Source organism: Trachypithecus francoisi, unplaced genomic scaffold, assembly GCF_009764315.1.
Source record: "Trachypithecus francoisi isolate TF-2019V2 unplaced genomic scaffold, Tfra_2.0 Lachesis_group13, whole genome shotgun sequence".
NCBI classification, from domain to species: Eukaryota; Metazoa; Chordata; class Mammalia; order Primates; family Cercopithecidae; genus Trachypithecus; species Trachypithecus francoisi.
The window spans coordinates 3,422,121-3,439,291 of record NW_022681458.1 but is presented as its reverse complement, the minus strand read 5'-3'; the positions used below and the strand labels follow the sequence as shown (position 1 = coordinate 3,439,291).

Below are 17,171 nucleotides of genomic sequence, written 5' to 3'. Positions count from 1 at the left end.
CCAGTGCTCACACCTCAGCGAAGATCCAAAACACTTCCTGATGCAGTGCTCACAACTCAGGCATGATTCAAAATACCTCCTGGTCCAGTGCTCACACTCAGGCATAATACAACAAACCTTCTGGTGTAGTGCTCACACCTTATGGATGATCCCAAACACCTGGTGCAGTGCTCACACTCAGGAATGAACGAAGACAATTCCTGGTGCAATGCTTGCACCTCAGGGGTGATCCAAAACACGTCTTCATGCAGTGCCCACAGAACTCAGATATGATCCAAGGTACATCCTCGTGAGGTACTCACACTCAGACATGATCTAAGACACCTCCTGGTGCAGTGCTCACACCTCAGGGATGTTCCAAAACACCCCCTGGTGCAGTAATCACAACACAGGCATGATCCAAGAAGCCTCCTGGTGCAGTGCTCACACCTCAGGGATGCTCCAAAACACCTGTTGGTTCAGTGTTCACAACTCAGATATGATTTAAGACTACTCAGACATGATCCAAGATACCTCCTGGTGCAGTGGTCACATCTAGGGATGATTCTAAAAAACCACCTGGTACAGTGCTCACACTCAGGCATGACCCATGACACCTTCTAATCCAGTGCTCACACCTCAGGGATGATCCAAAACATCTCCTGATGCAGTGCTCACAACTCTGGCATGATCCGAGATACCTCCTGGTGCAGTGCTCATACCTAGGAATGATCCAAAAATCCACCTAGTGCAGTGTTCACACTAAGGCATAATACAAGACATTTCCTAGTGCAGTGCACACACCTCAGGGATGATCCAAAGCACCTCCTGGCGTAGTGCTCAACCCACAGGGATGATCCAAGACACCTCCTGGTGCCGTGCTCCCACCTCAGGGATGATTCAAGACACGTCCTGGTGCAGTGCTCACACTTCAGGCATGATCTAAGATACCCCCTGTTACAGTACTCCTTCCTCAGGGATGAGTTAAGACACTTGCTGGTCAGTCATGATCAGGCATGATCCAAGACACTTGCGATGCAGTGCTCCAACCTCAGGAATAATGCAAGACAACTCCTGATGCAGTGCACACACCTCAGGAATGACCCAAGACACGTCCTGGTGCAGTGCTCACACTTTAGGGATGATAAAAGACACTTCCTGGTGCAGTGCTCAAACCTCAGGCATAATCCAAGAGAGCTCCTGGTGCAGTGCCTGCACCTTAGGGATGATCAAAAACACCCCCTAGTGCAGTGCTGACACCTCAGGCACAATTTAAGACACTTCCTGGTGCAGTGTTCACACCTGAGGGATGATCCAAGACATCTTCTGATGCAGTGCTGCCACTTCAGGGATGAACCTAGAGACCTCCTTGTGCAGTGCCTGCACCTCAGGTTTGATCCAAGACACCTCATCATGTAGTGATCCCACCTCAGAGATGATATAAGAGAGCTCCTGGTACATGGGTCACACCTGAGGCATGATAAGACACTTCCAGGTGCAATGTTCACACCTCAGGGATGATCCAAGACACCTCTTGATCTAGTACTCTTCCCTCTGTTGATTCAAGACACCTGCTTGTGCAGTGCTCACATCTCAGGGAGGATCCAAGACATCTCCTTCTACAGTGCTCACACCTCAGGAATGATTTAAGACACTTCCTGATGCAGTTATCCTACCTCAGGAATGATTCAAGACACCTCCTGGTGCAATGCTCACTTTTGAGATGATCCAAGATACCTGCTGGTACAGTGCTCAACCTCCAGGAATGATCCAAGACACCTCCTGGTGCAGTGTTCACAGGCAGAATACAAGACATCTCTTAGTGCAGTGCTCACACCTCAAGGATGACTCAAGACACCTCCTGGAGTAGTGCTCCCTCCCCAGGGATGAACTAAGACCCCTTTGGTGCAGCGCTGTTGCCTTAGGGATGATTCAAGATGTCTCCTGGTGAAGTGTTCCCACCTCAGGGAAGATTCAAGGCACCTGCTGGTGTAGTGCTCCTAGCTCAGGGATGATGCAACATGCAAGACACTTCCTGGTGCAGTGATCCCACCTCAGGGATGCTCTAAGTCACCTCCTCGTGTAGTGCTCACAATTCAGGGATGATCCTAGACACATCCTGGTACAGTGTTCACACCTTAGGTGTGATGCAAGACACCTTCTCTTACAGTACTCTTTCCTCAGGAATGAGCCAAGACACCTGCTGGTGCAGTGTTCACACATCAGGCATGATTCAAGACACTTGCAGGTGCAGTGCTCCCACCTAAGTGATGATCCAAAACACCTCTAGGCGTAGTGCTCCCAACTCAGGGAGGATAAAAGATACTTCCTGGTGCAGTGCTCAAACCTCAGGCATAATCCTACAGATCTCCTGGTGCAGTGTCTGCACCTTAAGGATGATCCAAGATACCTTCTGGTGTAGTGCTCCCACTTCAGAGATTACTCAGACACCTCCTGATGTAGTGGTTACAACTTAGTTAACATCCAAGATACCTCCTGGTGTAGTGCTCCCTCCTCAGGGTTATCCAAAAAACCTGGTGCAGTAGTCCCTTCTTGGGGATGAATGAAGACACCGCCCTGTGCAATACTCCCACCTCAGAGATTATTTAAGACACCTCCTGGTGCAGTGCTCACACCTCAGGGATGATAAAGACACTTCCTGGTGCAGTGTTCAAACCTCAGGCATAATCCAAGAGACCTATCTGTGTAATGCCTGCACCTCAGAGATGATACAAAACACCTCCTGGTACATGGATCACACCTCAGGAATGATATAAGATACTTCGGGGTGAAATGTTCACACGTCAGGTATGATGATCCAAAGACCTCCTGGTGAAGTGCTCACACCTCCAGGATGATCCAAGACACGTCTTGGTACAATGCTCACTCCTCAAGGATGATTCAAGACACCTCTTGTTACAGTGATCACTCCTCAGGCATGATCCAAGACATCTCTTGGTGTAGTACTCTTTCCTCTGATGATTCAGGACACCTCCTGGTGCAGTGCTCACATCTCAGGGAGGATCCAAGACAATTCCTGTTACAGTGCTCACACCTCAGGAATGATTCAAGGCACTTCCTGGTACAGTGATCCTATCTCAAGGATATCCAAGACACTTCCTGGTGCAATGCTCACACCTCTGATATGATCCAAGATACCTGCTGGTGTCGTGCACACACTCAGGCATAACAGAAGACACTTCTTGGTGCAGAGCTCGCACCTCAAAGATGACCCAAGACACCGCTTGAAGTAGTGCTCTCTCCCCAGGGATGATACAAAACATCTCCTGGTGCAGGGCTCCCACGTCAGGAATGATTGAAAACACCTTGTGCAGTTCTCACATTACAGGGATGATCCAAGACACCTCCTGCTGCAGTAATCACACCTCAGTGATGATCCAAGGCACCACCTGGTGCAGTGCTGCCACCTCAGGGATGATCCAAGATACCCCCTTTACAGTACTCCCTCCTCAGGGATGAGTTAAGACACTTGTGGGTCAGGCACAATCAAGCACGATCCAAGACACTTGCGATGGAGTGCTTTGACCTCAGGAATAATGCAAGACAACTCCTGGTGCAGTGCATACACCTCAGGGATGTCCGAAGACACGTCCTGGTGCAGTGCTCAGGCTTCAGCGATGATAAAAGACACTTCCTGGTGCAGTACTGAAACCTCAGGCATAATCGAAGAGATCTTCTGATGCAGTGCCTGCACCTTAGGGATGATCAAAAACACCTCCTAGTGCAGTGCTGACACCTCAGGCATGATTTCAGACACTTCCTAGTTCAGTGCTCACACCCGAGGGATGATCCAAGACACCTCCTGGTGCAGTGCTCCCACCTCAGGGATGACCCGAGACCTCCTGGTGTTGTGCCTGATTCAACACACCTCATGGTGTGGTGATCCCACCTCAGAGACGATACAAGAGACCTCCTGGTACATGGGTCACACCTCAGGCATGATAAGACACTTCTGGGTGCAATGTTCACACCACAGGCATGATCCAAGACACCTCTTGGTACAGTGCTCACTCCTCAAGGATGATTCAAGCCACCTCCTGGTACAGTGCTCACACCTCAGGGAGGATCCAAGACACCTCCTATCACAGTGCTCACACCACAGGGATGATTCAAGACACTTCCTGATGCAGTGATCCCACCTCAGCATAGATCCAAGACACCTCCTGGTGCAGTGCTCACAATTTGAGATGATCCAAGATACCTTCTGGTACAGTGCTCAACCTTCAGGAATGATGCAAGACACCTCCTGGTTCAGTGCTCACACTCAGGCATAATACAAGATGCCTCTTGGTGCAGTGCTCACATCTCAGGGATGACTCACGACGCCTCCTGGAGTAGTACTCCTTCCCCAGGGATGATCCAAGACCCCTTTGGTGCACTGCTCCTACCTTAGGGATGAATCAAGATACCTCCTGGTGAAGTGCTCCCACCTCGGGAAAGATCCAAGACACCTGCTGGTGTAGAGCTCCTACCTCAGGGATGATGCAACATGCAAAACATTTCCTGGTGAAATGCTCCCACCTCAGGGATGCTCTAAGACACCTGCTGGTGTAGTGCTCACAATTCAGGGATGATCCTAGACACCTTCTGGTGCAGCATTCACACCTCAGGTGTGATGCAATACACCTCCTCATGCAGTACTCCCTCCTCAGGGATGAGCTAAGACACCTGCTGATGCAGCGCTCACATGTCAGGCATAATACAAGACACCTTTTGGTGCCGTGCTCACATCTCAAGGATGACCCAAGACACCTCCTGGAGTAGTACTGTCTCCCCAGGGATGATCGAAGACCTCTGCTGGTGAAGTGCTCTCACCTCAAGGATGAGTTAAGACCCCTTTGGTGCAGTGCTCTTACCTTAGGGATGATTGAAGACACCTCCTGAAGTGCCCACACCTCAGGAATGATCCAAGACACCTCCTGGTGTTGTGCTCCTACCTCAGGAATGATGCAACTTGGAAGACACTTCCCAGTGCAGTGCTCCCACCTCAGGGATGCTCCATGACACTACCCAGTGCAGTGCTCTCACCTCAGGGATGATCCTAGACACCTCTCGGTAAAGTGATCACCCCTCAGGCGTGATGCAAGACACCTCCAAGTGTAGTGCTCCCAACTCAGGGATGATAAAAGACACTTCCTGGTGCAGTGCTCAAACCTCAGGCATAATCCTACAGACCTCCTGGTGCAGTGTCTGCACCTCAGGGATGATCCAAGACACCTCCTGACGTAGTGTTCCGACCTCAGAGATTACTTAAGACACCTCCGGGTGCAGTGGTTACAACTTAGTTATCACTCAAGATACCTCCTGGTGCAGTGCTCCCTCTTCAAGGTTATCCAAAAAACCTGCTGGTGCAGTAGTCCCTTCTCGGGGATGAATGAAGACACCTCCTTGTGCAGTACTCCCAACTCAGAGATTATTTAAGACACCTCCTGGTGCAGTGCTCACACCTCAAGGATGATAAAAGACACTTCCTGGCACAGTGCTCAAACCTCAGGCATAATGCAAGAGACCTACTGGTGCAGTGCCTGCACCTCAGGGATGGTACAAAACACCTCCTGGTGCGTGAATCATGCCTCTGGCATGATATAAGAAAACACTTCTGGGTGAAATGTTCACATGTCAGGTATAATGATCCAAAGACCACCTGGTGAAGTGCTCAGACTTCTGGGATGATCCAAGACACGTCTTGGTACAGTGCTTACAACTTTGTACCAAGGGATGATTCAAGACACCGCTTGTTACAGTGATCACACCTCAGGCACGATCCAAGACATCTCTTGGTGTAGTACTCTTTTCTCTGATGATTCAAGACACTTCCTGGTGCAGTGATCCTACCTCAGGGATGATCCAAGACACCTCCTGGTGCAGTGCTCACACCTCTGAGATGATCCAAGATACCTGCTGGTACAGTGCTCAACCTTCCGGAATGATCCAGGACACCTCCTGGTGCAGTGTTCACATTCAGGCATAATACAAGACACCTGTTGGTGCAGTGCTCACACCTCAAGGATGACCCAAGACATCTCCTGGAGTAGTGCTCTCTCCCCAGGGATGATCCAAGACAGCTCCTGGAGCAGTGCTCCCACTTCACAGATGATTCAAACCCCTTTGGTGCAATGCTCTTACCTTAGGGATGATTCAAGACACCACCTGGTGAAGTGCTCCCACTTCAGGAATGATCCGAGATACCTCCTGGTGTAGTGCTCCTACCTCAGGGATGATGCAACATGCAAGACACTTCCTGGTTTAGTGCTCCCATCTCAGGGATGCTCCAAGACACCTCCTGGTACACTGCCCTCAATTCAGGGATGATCCTAGACACATCCTGGTACAGTGCTCACACCTCAGGTGTGATGCAAGACACCTCCTCTTGCAGTACTCCCTCCTCAGGAGTGAGCCAAGACACCTGCTGGTGCAGTGCTCACACATCAGGCATGATTCAAGACACTTGCAGGTGCAATGCTCCCACCTAAGTGATGATCTGAGACACCTCCTGGTGCAGTGCTCCCAACTCAGGGATGATAAAAGACACTTCCTGGTGCAGTGCTCACACCTCAGGCATAATCCAAGAGACCTACTAGTGCAGTGCCTGCACCTCAGGGATGATCCAAGACACCTTCTGGTGTAGTGCTCCCACCTCAGAGATTACTTAAGACACTTCTTGGTGCAGTGGTTAAAACTCAGTTATCATCCAGGATACCTGCTGGTGTAGCACTCCCGCCTCAGGGTTATCCAAAAAACCTCCCGGTGCAGTAGTCCCTGCTCAGGGATGAATGAAGACACCTTGTGGAGTGCTCCCACCTCAGAGATTATTTAAGACACCTCGTGGTGCAGTGCTCACACCTCAGGCATAATCCAAGAGACCTACTAGTGCAGTGCCTGCACCTCAGGGATGATACAAAACACCTCCTGGTGCATGAATCACACCTCAGGCATGATAAAATGTGTGAAATGTTCACACCTTTTATAAGGTTCACACATTTAAGGGTGAAATGTTCACACCTCAGGTGTGATTATCCAAAGACCTCCTGGTGAAGTGCTCTTACCTCCAGGAATATTCAAAACACCTCCTCTTACAGTATTCACCCCTCAGGGATGATTCAAGACACCTCCTGGTACAGTGATCACACCTCAGGCATGATCCAAGACACCTCTTGGTGTAGTGCTCACCCCTCAGGGAGGATCCAAGACACCTCCTGTTATAGTGCTTACACCTCAGGGATGATCCAAGACACTTCCTGGTGCAGTGATCACACCGAAGGGAAGATCCAAGACACCTCCTGCTACAGTGCTCACACCTCAAGGAGGATCACGCCTCAGGTATGATCCAAAACACCTCTTGGTGCAGTGCTCCTTCTTCTGATGATTCATTCTGGTGCAGTGCCTGATCCTCAGGGATGATCCAAGACAACTCCTGGTGCAGTGTTTTTACCTCAGGAATTTCCCAAGACAGATGGTGCAGTGCTCACAACTCAGGCATGATCCAAGATGCCTCCTGGTGCCATACTCACACCTCAGGGATGATTCAAGACCCCTTTGGTGCAGTGCTCTTACCTCAGGGATGATTCAACATACCTCCTGATGATGTGCTCATACCTCAGGAATGATCCAGGACACCTCCTGGTGCAGAGCCTGCATCTCAGGGATGATCCAAGGCACTCTTGGGTGCAGTGTTCACACCTCTAGTATGATGCGTGGAACCTCACAAGCACCTAGTGATAAGAAAAGGATCATTTAGTAAAGGAACTTGTGAGGCTGGCCTCAGAATTATCTCAGCATTGTGTTAGAAAGGCCAATATTTGTAATTCTTCAGGTAAAGAGTCTGTGAACCCAAGATTTTCTCCTAGCCAAAGTTCCGGCTTGTATAGTGCAGCAGAAGATAATATCTCATGTAGGAGAACTTGTTTCCCATGTATGCACTTTCTCAGTTAATGTCATCAGCAGCAACAGCTATTACTACTACATGAAGATTTATTTCAGCCAACCAAAAGATGAATCCAAATCATAAGCTAAACATGGATTCGACAAAGAAAGGGCAGATGGTGAGCAGGGAATTCATTTGAATGTGAAATTAAGTCCAAATAATAATCTTGAGTCTGGACACACATCAGAACATAAACGTTTCCCTGATCACTAATCTAATCAGGTTTCCATATGGCTGATGGAGATTGTAAAGTGCCACCAATGATAAAGTATATGTTGCTCTCAAAGAAACTGAAAAGTTTTATATTACCATCTGAATGTTTGTGACCCCCTGCCCCCTACAAATTCATATATTGAAATTCTAACCCTTAAGGTGATGCTATTAGGACATGGGGCCTCTGGGAGGTGAGTAGGTCATGAGGATAGCGCCTTCATAAATGGGATTAATGCCCTTCTAAAAGGGACCCAAAAGAGCTTACTGGTCCCTTCCACCATGTGAGGACACGGGAAGAAGACAGTGTTTATAAGCCAGAAAAATGGCCCTTGCCACACAATGAGTCTGCCTTGATCTTGGCCTTTTAGGCTCCAGAACTGTGAGACATAAATTTTTATTGTTTACAAGCCACTTAGTTCATAGCGTTTTGTTATAGCAGCTGAGCAGACCAAGGCAGACTACATGTCTATTGTGGAATTAGTCACCTAACATCTCTCTTCCCTTCTAAACTGCACTCTCTCTGAGGACAGATTATTTATTCTGAGTACATATTTTGTTTTGTGTATGACTGAGCCACCAGCAGCAACAGAACCTGGAACTTAGAGAATAACCAATAAGTATTTTCTGAATAAATGTTAATAATTTTAGTAAGATAAAAATCACAACAGATTAACCAAAATGGCAAAAAATGTGCAGAGAACACCAACCAAAAATAGGTAGCTGGGGAAGTTGGAGTAAGTGTAATTCTGCTAATTTATTCACTTTGTTTTGTTACAGTATATCACAACATTCAGAAACACAGGATAAAAAGTATTTTTAAAGTTATAAAAAGAATTAAGGCTGGGTATAATGGCTCATGCCTGGAATCCCAGCACTTTGGGAGGCCAAGTTGGGAGGATTGCTTGAGGCCAGGAGTTTGAGTCCAGCCTTGGCAACATAGAGAGATCCCATCTCTACAAAATTAAAAAAAAAAAAAAATAGCTGGGTGTAGGGCTGTGCACCTGTGGTCCCAGCTACTTGGGAGGCTGAGGCAGGAGGATCGCTTGAGCCCAGGAGTTCTGGCTGCAATGAGCTGTGATGGGGCCACTGCACTTTAGCTTTCTCATGATCCTTTCGACATCCCACTCCACTCAGCAGAATTAACTTCTTCCCATATTCATTTCCTTATATTTATATAAAAAAGAATTGCAATGAGAACAACAATGATGACTGTATTCTTCCAAGGTATAGCAGAGGAGAGAGAGAGAAAACAACCTAAAAATATATAAAACAACAATAGAAGAGAACCCCTAGGAAGAATTCCACCAAGAGATTGAAATAAGATCCTGTAACATAAGACCAAATGTATCAATTATAGTTATAAATGGAAATGGGATAAATTTACACATTTTAAGAAAAAGACTCAGGGGGCACGTAAATCCAAAGACTTTTTTGTATGTTTACAGTAAGAAAAATGAACACAGAATCATGAGAATATTTCCAAGTAAATAAAAAAGAAAATAGAACCTAGAGCGAAGTAGGAGTTACAATATTAATACCAGAAACTTTGAGTTCAAAGAAGAAAAACTGCATGAAGAGGATTTCTTTTTGTTGATAAAATGTTCAATCCATAATGAAGTTATACACTTCCATAAAACTAAATATAATAGACAGTATTAATATTTATTTGAGCGGCCCGGTGCGGTGGCTCATGCCTGTAATCCCAGCACTTTGGGAAGCCGAGGCGGGTGGATCACGAGATCATGAGTTCAAGACCAAGCTGGCCAAGATGGTGAAACCCCATCTCCACCAAAAATACAAAAATTAGCCGGGTGTGGTGGCGGGTGCCTGTTATCTCAGCTACTCGGGAGGCTGAGGCAGAGAATTGCTTGAAACCGGGAGGCAGAGGTTGCAGTGAGATAGCGCCATTGCACTCCAGCCTGGGCAACAGAGCGAGAGTCTGTCTCAAAAAAAAAAAAAAAAAAAAAAGAAATTATTTGAAGAGGGATTGGAACCACAAGGAGAAACTGGCGGCACTACATCTATGGGCACTCTCGATCTCCTAGTCCCTGGAAGGTTTTGGAGACGAAGGGAAGTGGGCTTAACAGTTAATAATTGCTCCATATTCCTCAGAGTGTGGATGATGTCACATTAACTTTTCCCTCCAAATCAAGTAAAATTTAGCCAAAACATCCATATGCAAAGACTGGGAGCAAGTCTGACATTACATTTTTTTTTTTCAATTGAAGCCTCACCCCTCCCTTGAACCCGACATGGGGACTTCTTTCCGGACAAAGGGGAGAGACCTGGTCCTCTGTCCACCAAGGTGGCTTCTGCCGCTGCTGCCCCCTCCCAGGCCGGGCCTGTCCACTCAAAGCCTGGCAGCTCCAGCAGCGAATCAAAGCCCCTGTGCCAAGTGGGGCCACAGGGATGCAGCCCCCCGCCACCCCCACGGCCCCTTTGGCAGCCCTTCTACCCCAGGCCTGCAGCTGCCGACCTGTCTGTTAGCTCTGCGGGTGGGCTGGAGGTATGGTCAGTTACCTTTAGGTCCTACCTTGGTCCATTTGGGCTGCCCTAACAAAATACCGTAGCAGGGGTGGCTCAGGAACACCAGGAATGGGTTGCTCACAGTTGTGGATGATGGAGGTCCCAGGTCAAAGGCCCAGCAGCTTCGGTGTCTGGTGCGGAGCCGCCTTCCAGCTGGTAGGTGTCCTCTCTCAGGTCTCTTTGATAAGGGGCCGATCCCATTCGTGAGGTTCTGCCTCTGTGACCTCATCACCTCCTAAGGTGAGGCCCCGCCCTCACTCGGGGATGAGGATTCCAGGGTGTCAGTTAGCTGGGAACACATTCTGACCGTTGAACTCTTGACAGCAAAGCCCTAATTTCTCCCCTTTCTTTCCGAGTGAGGCTGAGGACGCAGTGGGAAGAGTTGGACGGTCCAGATAGCCCAGCCCCAGACCCCAGACCACTAGAAATCCTGTTTAGGGGCTCAGTATTGAGAAAGGCAATGTCTGGGTCCTCTTCCTCAAGACTGGGCAGGCAGCCCTGCTCCTGTGAGAGGTGCTGCCCCTGCTACTCAGCCTTGCCCTGCGGAGGCAGCCTGCTGTGGGCGTTTCCTGGCAAATCAGCCGGCACATCAGGGTCTCCAGTATGCAGATAGTGGAAGACTGACGTGGAAGTCTATGTTTTAACCATCCTTGCGACAGAGCCCACCTTACTTCCTGTGTCCCTGGATCCACAATACATTCTAAATGCTGGAGCTAGTAGAGGTCACATCTCCTAACTACAGTGTAACGACAGTCAAAATAAAAATTCAGGAATAAACTGGAACCAGAAGACCCACTTCCTGGGAACTTAAAACAGTCATCTCTTTTTTTTTTTTTTTTGAGACGGAGTCTCGCTCTGTCGCCCAGGCTGGAGTGCAGTGGCCGGATCTCAGCTCACTGCAAGCTCCGCCTCCCGGGTTCACGCCATTCTCCTGCCTCAGCCTCCCGAGTAGCTGGGACTACAGGCGCCCGCCACCTCGCCCGGCTAATTTTTTTTTTTTGTATTTTTTAGTAGAGACCGGGTTTCACTGCGTTAGCCAGGATGGTCTCGATCTCCTGACCTCGTGATCCGCCCGTCTCGGCCTCCCAAAGTGCTGGGAATATAGGCTTGAACCACTGCGCCTGGCCAAAACAGTCATCTCATGGATAAAAGAGAAAAACCAAGTCAGCAGTGACACAATATTTAGAAAAGAACAAAAAAAAAGTTACATGCTAGAGTTTATTGGATGTAGCTTGGACTGTACTGAGAAAATGATTCCACAGTTTTAAAACTGTCAAAGGAAATTAAGAAGTCACTTGAAATAAAAGACAGACAAACCCAAGGAAAGCAGAAGTAAGGACTACAGATAACAGCAGAAATAATGAATTTGAAAATGGAAACAAGTGAATTGATAAATGAAGCCTGAGAGCTGACTCTGGAAAAATAGAATGGATAATCTAACTCATTAACCAAGAAGAAATGTAAGAAAACATGAATGCCCCTCATAAGACTAGCCTTGGATAAACCAGAATTTGAAGAGAATAATTCTTACCATTGTAAGTTAAAAGAGTTTGAAAATGTAGTTGAAGAAGGTAATTTTCAAAAAGTGTATATTATTAAAATTAATTGAAGACGTGGTAACATATTCAAATGCACCAACATCTAGAGAAACATTTGAGAAAGCTGTAAAAGAATCAGCGCAACGAAGTGTAGCTTGTGTGTGAGTGCATGGTATGTGAGTGTGTGCCTATATGAGCATGTGTGCATACATGTGCATATTTATGGGGTGTGTGTGCCTGTGTGTGATGTGCATTATGCATGGTGTGTGCGTACGTGGCAAGTGTGTGTGCCTGTCTGTGCATGCATGTGCATGCGTGCATGGTGTGTGTGTGTGTGTGTGTGTGTGTGTGTGTTTTAGCCTTCTGTAATCTTCCTCATGCTTTCCAAGCTCCTTCAAATGCAAGTAATAATAATCAAAGGAAAACGAAGCCCCGTATGTTTAGGGACAGTGCCATGCTTTGCTGACTGGTGAAGCTCTGTGTCCTTAGGGGTGGTGCCATGCTTTGCTGACTGGTGAAGCCCTCTATCTTTAGGGACAGTGCCATGCTTTGCTGACTGGGGTGCTGGCTGTCTACTGCTGGTCCAGACCCACCTGCATCCTCACCATGCTCCGTGTTGCAGGAGGCTGACTGCATGGGCCAGACCTCAGTGGCTTCTCTGCTTTTTGGCTTCTGGTCAGGTTGGCAGCCGGAGAGAGAGAGTAGAAGGGGGCAGGAGCTGGGCAAGGCCACCTGGCTCCCACCCTGTCTGTTGCTGTCATTTGCCTTCTACTTCTACCTACACCCAAACGTTGTCTCAACTTCTGCCCTTCTACTGAGGTCTCAGCTTCTCTCAGCCTGTGTGACAGACTTGGAGATGTGCCACCCAGACGCCCCTTCCAGGAAGGACTTGCTTGCAGCTTTGATGAGTGGTCAGAATATGGCTTCCACCTGTTAGCTCTTTAGGATCTTCCCAGTGATGAGCCCCAACCAGCCTGGGTCAAGCTTTTCATGCCCAGCTCACACCCGGAGACTGGGAGAGGGTCTTGGGAGACCTGAGGTGGGACACTGGATGGGTACTGCACACTTGGGAGCTTCCAGACAGGCCTACACCGCAGTTGGACGTCTCCCTCCACCCAATCTTCCCTCCTCCCTCCTGTCCAGGTGCTGGACCCTCATAAACATCTTGTATCCTGACTTTGTCTTAACTCCTGCTTCTGAAAAACCCAACCCACAACAGGTGGGTCCTCTCCCCAGCTCCCAACCCACAACAGGTGGGTCTCTCTCTCCAGCTCCCAACCCACAACAGGTGGGTCCTCTCTCCAGCTCCCAACCCACAACAGGTGGGTCTCTCTCTCCAGCTCCCAACCCACAACAGGTGGGTCTCTCTCCAGCTCCCAACCCACAACAGGTGGGTCCTCGCTCAGCTCCCAACCCACAACAGGTGGGTCTCTCTTCAGCTCCCAACCCACAACAGGTGGGTCCTCTCTCCAGCTCCCAACCCACAACAGGTGGGTCCTCTCTCCAGCTCCCAACCCACAACAGGTGGGTCCTCTCCCCAGCTCCCAACCCACAACAGGTGGGTCTCCCCAGCTCCCAACCCACAACAGGTGGGTCTCCCCAGCTCCCAACCCACAACAGGTGGGTCCTCTCTCCAGCTCCCAACCCGCAACAGGTGAGTCTCTCTCGCCAGCTCCCAACCCACAACAGGTGGGTCTCTCTCCAGCTCCCAACCCACAACAGGTGGGTCCTCTCTCCAGCTCCCAACCCACAACAGGTGGGTCCTCTCTCCAGCTCCCAACCCACAACAGGTGGGTCCTCTCCCCAGCTCCCAACCCACAACAGGTGGGTCCTCTCCCCAGCTCCCAACCCACAACAGGTGGGTCTCCCCAGCTCCCAACCCACAACAGGTGGGTCTCCCCAGCTCCCAAACCACAACAGGTGGGTCTCCCCAGCTCCCAACCCACAACAGGTGGGTCCTCTCTCCAGCTCCCAACCCACAACAGGTGGGTCTCTCCCCAGCTCCCAACCCACAACAGGTGGGTCTCTCCCCAGCTCCCAACCCACAACAGGTGGGTCTCTCCAGCTCCCAACCCACAACAGGTGGGTCCTCTCTCCAGCTCCCAACCCACAACAGGTGGGTCCTCTCCCCAGCTCCCAACCCACAACACGTGGGTCCTCTCCCCAGCTCCCAACCCACAACAGGTGGGTCCTCTCCCCAGCTCCCAACCCACAACAGGTGGGTCTCTCCCCAGCTCCCAACCCACAACAGGTGGGTCCTCTCCCCAGCTCCCAACCCACAACAGGTGAGTCTCTCCAGCTCCCAACCCACAACAGGTGGGTCTCTCTCTAGCTCCCAACCCACAACAGGTGGGTCCTCTCTCCAGCTCCCAACCCACAACAGGTGGGTCCTCTCTCCAGCTCCCAACCCACAACAGGTGGTTCCTGTCTCCAGCTCCCAACCCACAACAGGTGGTTCCTCTCTCCAGCTCCCAACCCACAACAAGTGGGTCCTCTCTCCAGCTCCCAACCCACAACAGGTGGGTCCTCTCTCCAGCTCCCAACCCACAACAGGTGAGTCTCTCCCCAGCTGCCATTAGCTACTCCCCCAGCCCCTTGCCTTTCAGGACTAGGGGTGGTAACTCCCAGCTGTTGCCAGTCCCAAGATACTGTGGAGGGTCATCTCAGCGATTCCCAGCACAGGCTGCTGGCTGATGGTGGCACAGTTCAGGTCGTTCGCTAACTTTCTCTGCGCACCACGATCTTGAGACAAGTTTGGCTCAGGGTCCCACAGAACAGGACAGCCTGTTGGAAACTGGCTCCTGGGGATCGTACAGTCACTCCCTAATGCTGGTCTGTGGAGTCGGAGGGGGCAGCAAACTGATGGGCGGGAGGAGACCCCAAATGAATGCATGCTTCACAGAAGTCTCCACGATGTTTTGTTTAACTACTGCGTTCTGAGCAGTCGCCCTGCTGGAAGAGAAGACCCTTGCTCCGGGCCCCACAGCTTCCCCACAGAGCCAGGATATTGGAATAGTGTAAATGACCTTCCTTTCCCCAAAATGCCCCCAGAAGGCCCTTGCCCTCCGCCTTGTCTCGCGTGTGCCCGAGGCCCGCTGCTAGCAGGGTTGCCTCCCAGGGTCTGTCCCGGCACGGGGCGTCCTTTGGGTGGTGTGTTTCACACTGCAACACGCAGGGCCTAGCAGGCAACAGAGGAGCTCGCAGATGGGGTGATTTGGGAGCATTGTGCCTGGGTGTCTCTGGGTCAGGCAGGAAGGTGGTCAACGGCAGGGAGGTCCCACGAGGACAGGCAGGCTGGGTGCATGGGAAAGGCCCCCGCAGGGGCAGGCTGGCCTGGGCTGTGGGGATGTGAAGGAAGGAATGAGGCGGGAAGAAGAGGACTAGGGTCTCTAGCTCATCTTGGTTTGACTGGGAATTCATTGGTTTTAAAAGGGAAAGTCCTCATTCAGGGAAGCAGCCCCCTCTCCACCCTGAGGCCCAGGCAAATGGGAGGGAATTGGCCACTCTGACGCAGGGCTGGGTCTAGTGTGGTTGGAGTTGGGGAGATCCCAGGGGAGTGGCTCCATTGGATTGGGTGTGTTGTGTGGGGTGCAGTCAGGGACTCAGCTGTACTCCCAAGGAGGTCAGGCTGGAAGGGCAAGTCAGGGTGGGGTCCCAGAGGGCCTTACTGACGGACCCCGACTTCATTATACATCGATTAAATAGGGTTGGGCATTGCCCCGTCCAGCTTGGAGCAGAGTTCACACTCAGCTGTTCACATTGGGGGCGGCCCGTTGCTTGCATTGCATTCCTTAACTGGTCTAGCCTTGTGCAGATTGGCCTGCGGGAGTGGGCTCTGCCTCGAGGTGTAGGAACCAGGTGCAGACCCCAGCTCAGCCCCAACTCCCCATGAGAATTTGGGGCCGTGCCTCGCCTGTCTGCCCCTTGATTTTCTCCTTGTAGAATGGGCACTGGATTCTGCTGTCCAAGGCCCTGCCCAGATCAGCAGTTCCTGACTCTTGGACTGGGTCTTTTTCTGGCCCAGCTGAGGTCACTGAGCCCACACCTGCCGCCTGCAGGGCTCCATCACGTTGGCGGTTACCTGGGCTCCAACCTGGCACTCTGCCCTTCCTCCCCCTGGCCTCCCTCTGTGTCTAGGAGCTGGCTTCCCTCACCTTGCCTCTCTTCCTGGCCTCCCTCAAGGAGTGAGGGTCTTCTGGGCTCCTCCAGGGCTCCGGGGCTGGTGTCCTGCCTCTGCACCCCACTCCCCAGGTAGTCACCCGGTATCCTGTGGGTTTCCTCTGCCCTCCCGTGGCCGGTCCTCGAGGGGAGCCCATCCCACCTCCAGCTGAGCCAACCTCGTTTTTCTCAAGAGCTATTAACACAGCAGAAAAAGTGTTGTAGGTGATGGAAAGGAGGTGAAGTGAATTCAAGATCTCGCTTTTAGAGGCTGTACTTTCAGAGGTCAACTCAAGTGTTTCTCTCATCTGCTTTCCAAAGTTAGAACAGAAAGTGTCGAAATAATGTTGGATTTCATCCCTCAACTGAGGCTCTCTTGTGGGGCTGGCACCTGAGTACCAGGTTCGGCTGGCTCTGCTGCCCTCTGCTCTGTGTCCTGGGCCCATCCAAGCACGGCTGGCAGCGATCTGGACGGAGGGTGGTGCCCACCATGGAGAAGGCTCACAGCCCACGACTTGAGCCCCTACCCAGCCACAGATGCAAGAAACTGAGGCGCAGAGAGGAGGTGCCTCACCAGGGCTGAGTTGGGTTTATAATGTGCCCTCAGAAGGCTCTGGAAGAATGGAGTCCACATTTCGTCTCTAGCTGCAGCCAGAAGCAGCCATGGGAACCCAGCACCCAGCCAGACCTGAGCCTCCCGGGTCGCTGAAAAACAAACCAGGGCCGGGCGCGGTGGCTCAAGCCTGTAATCCCAGCACTTTGAGAGGCCGAGATGGGCGGATCACGAGGTCAGGAGATCGAGACCATCCTGG

At 50.7% G+C, this 17,171-nt stretch overlaps 1 long non-coding RNA gene across 1 annotated transcript in view; it reads right to left on the bottom strand.

The window, feature by feature from the left end:
• LOC117094314 overlaps positions 1-11,475 on the bottom strand; it is a 43,037-nt gene extending 31,562 nt beyond the window's left edge. Inside the window, exons 1-2 of the long non-coding RNA XR_004441489.1 lie at positions 10,658-11,475; positions 7,576-7,712 (exon numbers count right to left, since the gene is read on the bottom strand). This is a non-coding gene — a long non-coding RNA (uncharacterized LOC117094314). The remainder of the gene's footprint in view (positions 1-7,575; positions 7,713-10,657) is intronic.
• Between the last annotated feature and the right edge of the window lie 5,696 nt (positions 11,476-17,171).